This window comes from Anomaloglossus baeobatrachus, chromosome 2, assembly GCF_048569485.1.
Source record: "Anomaloglossus baeobatrachus isolate aAnoBae1 chromosome 2, aAnoBae1.hap1, whole genome shotgun sequence".
NCBI lineage: Eukaryota > Metazoa > Chordata > Amphibia > Anura > Aromobatidae > Anomaloglossus > Anomaloglossus baeobatrachus.
In genome coordinates, this window is record NC_134354.1 from 696,307,764 (window position 1) to 696,318,318 (window position 10,555).

The window sequence follows — 10,555 nt, forward strand, 5'->3', positions numbered from 1 at the left end:
AGCATTCCCCTGGTCCAACCATTCAGTGACTTTGTTGTAGAAGGAAATCAGGTTGGTGTGACCAGATTTATTGGTCATGAAGCCGTGCTGGCTTTGGTTGATTAATACCTTTCCATCCAGTTACCTAAATAAATGTTCTTTGACAATTTGCGCAAAGATTTTTCCTGCTTACTGGTCTGTAATTCCTTGGATCATCCTTTTCCCCTTTTTGTAGATAGGAGCCACATTTGCACTTTTCCAATCTAGAGAGACCTCTCCTGTTTCCCATGACTTATTGAAGATTATTGCAAGCGATACTATTATTTCCTCAGCGATCTCTTTCAGGACTGTAGGGTGTAAATAATCTGGACCTGGGGACTTGGTTTCCTTTAACTTGACTAAGTGTTCTAATATCAATTCTTTGCTTATTGTCAATTTGGACTCCTCCTGACCATCACTTGTCTCATGATTATTGTTGATGCTTGCATTAGTTTTTTGGGAGAAGACAATATAAATTCATATATACACAATATGAATTTAGTATCTCCACCTGCTGTTCCACCTTGTTGACTGTTTCACTTTTTTGATTCTGCAGGACTCATATGGGCTCCTTCACCTTTCTTTTGCTTTTAACATACCCCCAAAATCCTTTTACCTTACTCTTGGCCTCTGTTGCAAGCCTCAATTTGTGTTTGGCCTTTGCTCCGTTGACGCTTGTCTTGCAGAGTCTGGAAACTGCCATGTATTCTTCCCTAGGTATAATCCCCATCTTCCACTTGATGTATATTTCCGTTTTCTTTTTAAGCTGGTGATGTAATTTTTTGTTTACCCATCCTGGTTTCTTTAGGACTTTCCCATTTTTCTTCCTTTTAGGTATTGTTAGTTCTTGTGCATTAAAGGGCGCTTTACATGCTACAATATATCTTACGATGTGTCGGCGGGGTCACGTCGTAAGTGACGCACATCCGGCATAGTAAGTTACATTGTAGCATGTAATAGCTACGTGCGATTGAACGGTAAAACGTTCATCGCATGCACGTTGTTCAATTCCTAAAAATTGAACGTCAGGTTGTTCATCGTACCCGGGGTAGCACACATCGCAGTGTGTTACACCCCGGGAACGATGAACTGATCTTACCTACATCCTGCGGCTCCCGCCGGCTATGCGGAAGGAAGGAGGTGGGCGAGATGTTTACGTCCCGCTCATCTCCGCCCCTCCGCTTCTATTGGCTGGCTGCCGCGTGACGTCGATGTGACGCTGAACGTCCCTCCCACTCCAGGAAGTGGATGTTCGCCGCCCCCATCGAGGTCGTATGGACGGGTAAGTACATGTGACGGGGGGGTTATTCGTTTGTGCGACACGTTCAACAAATTGAATGTGCCGCACATACGATGGGGGTGGGTACGATCGCATACGATATCGTATGCTGTATCGTATGGTGTAAAGCAGGCTTAAGGATTGCCTTACGGAAGATTTCCCATCCTTCATGTGTAGTTTTGTGCCTAAGAATTATGTACCATGGAATTCTAACAATCTTTGCCTTTAGGCCCTTGAAGTCCGCTCTGCTAAAGTCAAGCCTTGAAGCCTTGAATCTCTTAACATCTATAAAAATAAAAGTATTAAGGAACAGGTAGCATTATCATCTGTATGCAATTTAGAAACGGAAAACATAAATGGTAAACCTTGTGTAATAAAACACAACTTTAAAACCCCTAATTATGTACAAGTAATATATATTTTTTTATATTTTTTTATATATAAATAATTCTTTTATGTATGTACACATTTATATTTTCATATTCCTCTTTATGATTTTCATCACATCCCTTTTTTCTTTTTTTTTATCATTATTTATTATTTGTACAGTATGGTTCTCCTTTTAAAGAGCTCTACATAGGTAATTCTACATACGGTAAGTAATTCTCATCCTTATGCAAATATTAATTTTGGTATGCCCTCTACTATTATCTTCTTGCAATTAACTATGTCCCATTGTTTCCTATGTGTCTGCGCCCTAGACTAATACATTTCTGTGACTGGTAATGTGCGCATGTGCTAGTTGAGGTGATGGCTTAAACCATGTGCCACGTCTCTATTCTGGCCCAGACTGGGTTATGTTACTGCTTCCTGATTACGAGTATTTAAATGAGGTCATGCGGCACTCGGCCACCCTCTCTGGCTTCCGAGATAACATGGCTAGTGGCGTCATCCACCCGCCTCTGATTGGCTACCCGTGCCACTCCTGGTCCATGCCTCTAGTATATACTCCCTGTTTGATTAGTCTGGGCTCACATATGTAGCTTTTCCTGGTAGTCTGATGCCAAGTCCGTGAAGAAGGCTACACACTATGTGCATATCTAGCCTCAGTATTATGCTTTGACTTATCATATATCCGCCAGCCATTTAAATTACTCACTATCTGATGGTTTTTATGACCCTCACAGTGCTATAGCTCATTTCATGTATTTGTGCTGCATCTGGACTATTCACCTTTACTTCAATCTGCTGTATTCAGCCCCACATACATTCACTGTGATTCAACCTCGTCTTTATATATGTAATTTAAATTTAAAGAAGTCTTCATTTTCTACTTTGGGCTGCATATATATCTTTTGTGAATAGGCTATTGCTGTTTGGCTTTGCAGAGACAGCAACGTAACCCATGACATACAACTTACAGGATTTTTGTGCTCGCATTCTCTACCATATGTGACAGGTTAGCGAATTCGCTCACAGGATAACCATCTCCCAGGTCAGATGAGTACTTCAGGCACACCAAGAGAGAGTTAAGACAAGGTAATTGTGATGCAGCTGTCCTCAACCGGTTTTATTGCTTCCGTATGCCGCAATGGAGCAAGGAACTGCACAGTTCCCAAACTGCCTGACTGGTTTATTTACACATTATAAGACAGGAACCTAGGGAAACTTACACAACACTTTTCCCTGGTCCTGTTACTGAAAGAAAATAAAATGAATTTTTTATATGTATATATGTACACTGGACATCAAAATTGGAGATCAACACGCAATTTCCTAAATATTAAGGTCATTGTGGCGTCCTATGTGATTATATCCTAAATGAGTAAACTATCAATATTTTAATTTTAATTTTTCATTAATTGAATTTATTGTAAAGCACATAATAAAAATGTGAAAGAGATAAATGTAAAAGAACACTGATCAAAATTAGAGAACACTTTCAGATACCTAAAAATTATTAGTGTTAATCTGTCACCTGGTGCTAATTTCCTTCATTATCTAACAAAACTTATTTAACTGGCAGCCTAACTTTCCAGTTTACACTGACTTTGCAGAAATCGTGTGCCGTTCCAAAAGGACTGAAACCCTCCAGCAGCAGGTTGTCCAGATGAAGGCCAAAGGGGTTACCCTATGAGCCATAGCAAGAGAAGTTGGTCATTCCAAGTCTGTGATTTCAAGAATATTGCATCTTTACAACATCACAAACTCTTTCAAGTCCCCCAAGAAGGCTTGTAACACTCGAAAGACAAGGACAGATAATGCAAAGAATCTCCATGGGTAATTGTTTCCTCACTGCAGCTGCTGTGGCGCCCTGGACTAGCCAGGTCGATAGGAGATAGGCACACCAGTCACACACAAATCCTTGTTGCCTCCCTCCGGGGGATGATGTCCACACCAGATGGGGTGGAGCCAGGCGGTTGGCCCCACCCACTGAGGAGTTCACAGTCCTGGAGGCGGGAAAGGAAGGCAGTTGAGCTAGGGAGGTGAAAGAGTTGAAGTTAGGGAGAGTGAAGGAGTAAGACGGAGTAGTGGAGGAGCAGACTGACTGTGTCCGGGTACGTGGCTCGGGCACCGAGAGCAAGGTTGGCAGACGGTGGTGGCCGTCTGCAGATGAGGCTGATTGACGCAGAACCGTAGGACCGGGGATGGGCGGTGGCCCGCTGGTACCGAACCGGGGAGCGAAGAGAAGCCAGCACAAACCAGCAGGGCCTGTGGACCCCGACCAGGCTTGGATTCGCCGTTAAACTGGTCAAATCCGTTAGCGACCGGAACCTCTGAGGTTTCCTAGCAGCAAAGACCCGACTGAAGGCAACCATCTAAACCGAGAAAGGGAAATACAACTACCGCCACAGTTAGAATTCCCAGGGCCAGAGCCTGCGGGCAAAAGGGGCTCCTCCGGCCCATATCCAAGCTGGGGAGCGGGTTACCGGTGGGAAGCCATCGGGACCGAAGATACACAACAGGTGCAGGGAAAGGCAGCCACCACCAACCTACCGGGAGTAACTACAGCAGCTGGCTGCGGGACGCGTCCATCCAGCCGTTTGTTTTACCGGAGACTCTGTATCCATCATTGGCTGAGTGAGTACCACTGTGCCATCTGGCACTGCGCTGGTCCCGCGACCCTGCACCTCGCCAACCCTGCCTCCCCGTGCCACCTCACCGGGCCCCGGGACCACCAACCCCCAACCCACGGAGGGGAGAGAAACATCTCGGCTGCTCCCTTTCATCGCTCCCTGGATCCCCGTCCAGAGCAGCGGTGGTGTCCCAACCTCACCACAAACCGTGGGTGGCGTCACGGACCAACTCCCCAAACCCAAATCACTCTTTTCACTGCACGGGCGAGGAGCGCCGCTCGAGTCCCCGGATCCGGCCCACCGCTTGAGCCACCGAGCAGCAGCAGTAGCCCCAGACCCGAGCGCCAGCGAGGGTGCAGCAGCGGCGGCATCCTCCCCGCCCGCGACACTGCAATTACTCGATACTTTAGCACTGAACAGGGTAAGGATCCGTCTCGTCATACAGTGTCACAATGTTTAAGAGACACCATAGCCTAGAATATACATAGACTGTTGTTGGGATAAATAGAGGAGTTAGAGACAGTGAGACAGTAGGGGTCAATGAAGTTTAGGGGGGGCTGGGACATGCAAGGAAAGTAGTGAGGCTAGGAGGAAGGAATGTGTTAATAGTATTAAATATCTACTGGCAAATGCAAGAAGTCTTGCAAACAAAATGAATGAATTGGAGTGTATCACCCCTGCGGTACCAGGTGCCACAAATGTAACCTGTGGAAACCCAAACCCCGGAATATCCATGACAGTAAGTACACCAGCACCTTCAGACCACATATCCAACACCGACACTAAACTGGGAGACTGCCTAGTAATATGCAATCGGGGAGGGAACTGATTGGCTGTAGCCACCCAGCCTTTAGGGAGAGACCCAGTGAGGCAGAGCGGCCAGTGGTCAGTTGGGAAGTTGGCAGTAAGTGGTGTTCAGTCAGTTGAGGGATAGTAAGAGTGTACTGAGGAGAAGAAGGAGAGAGGAGTGAAGTGAAGGAGAGAGTAAAGTACTGAAAGAAGACCTGCAGAAACACTGGAGAGCTGTAAAAGGAGTGAGAACTGTGGAGTACGGAACCAGGACTCCAGGCACTGTGGGTTACTTGTGGAAGCAGCAGACTCCAGGAACCACGGAGGGTCTGTGGAAGTTTGGAACCAAGGCTCACGGGACTCAGCACAAGGCGGGGTGCAGACCCTAGGACAGTGGTACACTTTATGGTCAGTTGTTAACTCTGCCAGGTGAGAAGATCTTCAGGGTCAATCGCCAACCTAAGAAAGCCTGAAGCACAAGCAGCAGAGAGGGGACTGGTGACTGAACCTCTTAAATTGTCCAGGCTGCCTGCATTAGGGCGCAGAGAGAAAAGAAGGGACTTCCAGGTAGCTCAAGGCCATGGGAGTCCAATCACAACAAGTGTGCACGGAGGACAGCTATGCCAGGTCTAGATGGCATGGAGAACAAAAGGAGCAGGTACACCTGGAATCGGCACCCGTGGTTCCATCACCAAAAGTAAACAAGGCAAGTTAAACTGCAACACTAGTGTGGACTGTTTCCTTGATGGCGTGCATTCACATACACTGTTTCCCTCTATAACCCCCATCATCCACTGCTGGGCCCTGTCCCTGCTTACGGAGGGCTCTAACCATCCAGGCTGCATCACTCCCTCAGCCCCAGCCGAAACCTGCAGCGGTGCCGCAAATAACCTGGCCGCACACCACAAGTGGCATAGTCGACAAACACTTTTATTATTTTCTTCTATTTTTACCAAAAAAGCTTTTTCTTTCCTGAAAGACAGCACCCCAAGGGCCACGGTAAGGAGCCGCGACCACCATTGACCCTACCGAGCACTACAGAGCCCGGGACCGAGTACCCTACAGCCCTGGGGCGTCACAGGAGACTCTTATGTCAATCATGGATTATGATGTGGTAGGTATTACGGAAACCTGGCTGGATGAAAGCCATGACTGGGTGACAAACGTAGAGGGTTATACTACATTCAGGAAGGACAGGACAGACAAAAAAGGTGGTGGGGTGTGTATATTTATCAAATCTAACCTAAGACCTGTGTTCACTGACTTTGGGGGGAGCTGCAGCAATGTAGTGTCTGTATGGGTAAGTGTACATGGGGAGGGGAGTAATGGAAAACTGCTAATTGGAGTTTGTTATAAACCTCCTAACATACCTGAACAAGTAGAGGGTGAAATGCTGCAACAAATTGAAAAGACAGCTAATAATAATAATAATCAAGTCCTTATTATGGGGGGTTTCAACTATCCAGACATTCAGTGGGATATAGAATCTTCTGGTTGTGCTAAAAGCTGTAAGGGGTACTTTGCACGCTGCGACATCGCAAGCCGATGCTGCGATGCCGAGCGCGATAGTCCCCGCCCCCGTCGCAGCTGCGATATCCTTGTGATAGCTGCCGTAGCGAACATTATCACTACGGCAGCTTCACATGGACTCACCTGTCCTGGGACGTCGCTGTGGCCGGCAACCCGCCTCCTTGTTAAGGGGGCGGGTTGTACGGCGTCACTACGACGTCACACGGCAGGCGGCCAATAGGAGCGGAGAGGCGGAGATGAGCGGACTGTAAACATCCCGCCCACCTTCTCCCTTCCGCATATCATACGGGAGCCGCGGTGACGCCGGTAGGAGATGTTCCTCGCTCCTGCGGCTTCACACACAGCGATGTGTGCTGCTGCTGGAGCGAGGAACAACATCGGACCATCGCGTCAGCATAATTATGGATTACGCCGACGCTACACCGATGATATGATTATGACGCTTTTGCGCTCGTTAATCATATCTAGGCTTTACACACTACGATGTTGCCTGCGATGCCGGATGTGCGTCACTTTCAATTTGACCCCACCGACATCGCACCTGCGATGTCGTAGTGTGCAAAGTACCCCTAAGTTCTTATCTACAATTCAAGACAATTAGGCTATGTGCACACATTGCGTTCTATTACGCAGCGTTTACGTCACTGCATGTGCGTCTCAGAACGCAGCTGAAAAGCTGCGTTCTGAGACACATTGTGACTGCAGAATTCCTGCTGAATTCATGCGTTCTGGATGCTTCCAGAACGCACATTTTTGACAGTGTGGTCCCACTCGGCTCTGCTGCATCCCCATAGACTTGTAGCAAAGCCGACCGCACTGTCAAAAAGAGCATGGCTGGCTGCAGGACAGTGCTGCGCGATCAGAATGAACTCGGATGAACTTCACCCGACTTCATTGTGATCGCGCGGCTCTGTCTGTGTGCCGCGGCTTGATTTGCAATCACAGGTGAAGCACTCACCAGTGACCGCAAATCCCCTGAGTGACTGCAGTGAGACGCGCAATCACCAGTGCTGTCACTCAGGTTACCCGCGGCCGGCTGGAGTCCTCCACCCCGAGACCTGTGGCCGCGGGTAACCTGAGTGATGTCTCCGCTGGCAGCACGGCTCACCTCAGTTGCTGCATGGAGCTGATAGAGAGCGGTCGTGTTCTACTGCCGCTCCTGTCCGCTTCATGTAGCAGGAGTGGATGCGTCGCGGGACCTCGTAAGGATTATGTCGGACCTGGAGGGCTATTTGGGGATTTTAATAAACTGGTGGAGGGTGTGTTTTTTTGTCTTTTATTTCAAATAAAGGATTTTTCGGGTGTTTGTGTTTATTTACTTTCACTTACAGGTTAATCATTTCGGGTGTCTCATAGACGCCTGCAATGATTAATATAGGACTTAGTGGCAGCTATGGGCTGCCATTAACTCCTTATTACCCAGATTGCCACCGCACCAGGGCAATTCTGGATGAGCCGGGTAGAGTCCCAGGACTGTCGCATATAATCGATATAGACCCGCCCACCGGCGGCTGTGATTGATTGCAGTGAGACATTGTCACTCAGCATGGGGGCGTGTCTGACTGCAACCAATCATAGGCGCTGGTGGGCGGGGAAAGCAGGGAATACGAGATTGAATAATAAGCGGCCGGCATTTTCAAAAGCAGGAGAAGCTGCCGGAACAGTGGGACAGCCGTGCAGTGCCGCGCCAGTGTTCGGTCAGTGATCAGTGAGTATGAGAGAGGGGGGAGAGGGATAGACTGACTGAGAGAGAGACCGACCGACAGGGAGACAGAGAGACCGACAGACAGACAGAAAGAGAGACAGACATTGCAACGAAAACGCACAAAAGAAGTGACATGTTGCTTTTTAGAACGCAGCGTCTTGGCAGCAGCCAAAACGCTGCGTTCTAAAACGCAACATGGGGATGGAATTTGCACAATCTTCATAGATTGTGCTGGGGACGCAGGATGCATGCAGTTACGCTGCAGTGCAGATCGCAGCGTAACTGCATGAAAATACGCAATGTGCGCACATAGTCTTACCTCTGTCAGATGGTAGTTGAACCAACAAGGGGAGATAATTTGCTAGATTTGGTCCTGTCAAATAGACCAGATACAATTTCAGCTCTACAGGTCCGGGAGCGCTTGGGCACCAGTGATCATAATATGGTAAGCTTCAAAGTAATATTCAGTAGAACATTTGAAAGGGGAAATGCTAAAACCTGGAATTTTAGGAAAGCTGATTTCAACAAATTAAGTGAAAAGCTTAATTGTGTAGATTGGAACAATGTCATGGTAACTGGGGATACCAAACATAAATGGGGTAAGTTTAAGGATATATTACTAGAGTCCTGTAAAAACTTATACCCTCTGGTAATAAAATGTCCAGGAATAAAAAGAAACCATTATGGCTAAATAAGACTGTACAAAGTATAATAAAACAAAAACAAAGAGTGTTTAAAATGTTGAAGGCTGAGAATACAGAAATAGCATTTCAGGAGTATAAAGAGCTAATAGGAAATGTTAAAAAGAGATCAAGGAAGCAAAATTAGCTACTGAAACAAAAATCGCCAAGGACATTAAAATAAATCCCAAAATATTTTATAAATACATTAATGCCAAAAGGAAAACAAAGAACAAAGGATAGTATTGGCCCCTTAAATAATAATAACAAATTAGTTATAGAGGACAAAGAAAAGACTGAGATATTAAAAGGCACTTCTCATCAGTGTTCAACAAGGAACTGACTGTTCCAAGGATCATTCAACAAGTCAAAAATCATAGTTCACCTCCTGATATGCCTGCGTCTGAGCAAACTAAACATTGCCAAATCCCCTGGACCTGATGGCATTCATCCACAAATATTGAGGGAATTGAGCTCAGTAATTGACAGACCACTGTATTTCATCTTCTTAGACTCACTTGTAACAGAGTTGGTGCCTCAGGATTGGAGGATTGCTGATGTGGTACCGATATTTAAGAAAGGTAAGAGGGGGGGGGGGGGGGGGATCCAGGCAACTACTGTCCAGTAAGCCAGGCATGAGTAATATGAGGGCATTTTAAGGGATGACATGCAAAAATATATTGCAGAAAATAATATAATAACTAACAGACAGCATGGATTCATGAAAGATAAGTCGTGTCTAACCAACATGTTGGGGTTCTATGAGTGAGTAAGTGCAAATCTGGATATTGGTTATTCAGCTGATGTGATTTATTTGGACTTTGTAAAGGCATTTGATACTGTACCACATAATAGCCTTATACTAAAGCTCCAGAAGCAAGGACTAGGGGAAACTATATGCAACTGGGTAAAGAATTGGTTAAAAGATAGGAAACAAAGATTAGTTATAAATAGTACATCCTCTAAATGGGCTATAGTCAACAGTGGGGACCACAAGAATCTGTGCTAGGACCAATTCTTTTTAATCTCTTTATCAAAACCTTGTGGATGGGATTGATAGTAAAGTGTCAGTCTTTGCTGATGACACCAAACTATGTAGGATATTAAAAACTGACCTTGATAGTACAATATTACAAAAAGATCTGGATAAGATGTCAGAATGGGCAGATACTTGGCAAATGAGATTTAATGTTGATAAATGTAAAGTAATGCACCTAGGATGGAGTAATCCTATAACTGCGTATACATTAAATGGAAGTAAGATTGGGACTACAGGACAGGAGAAGGACTTGGGTATTCTCATTACAAATAAGCTGAGCAGCAGCACTCAATGTCAAGCAGCAGCTGCAAAAGCAAACAAGATTTTAGGGTGTATAAAAAGAGAGATTAGATCCCGTGATCCCAACGTATAGTAACCCCTCAATAAATCACTTGTAAGGCCACATCTGGAATATGGGATCTAGTTTTTGGATCCACATTTTAAAAAGGACATTCAGAAGTTAGAGGCAGTTCAAAGGCGGGCAACTAGACTACTACA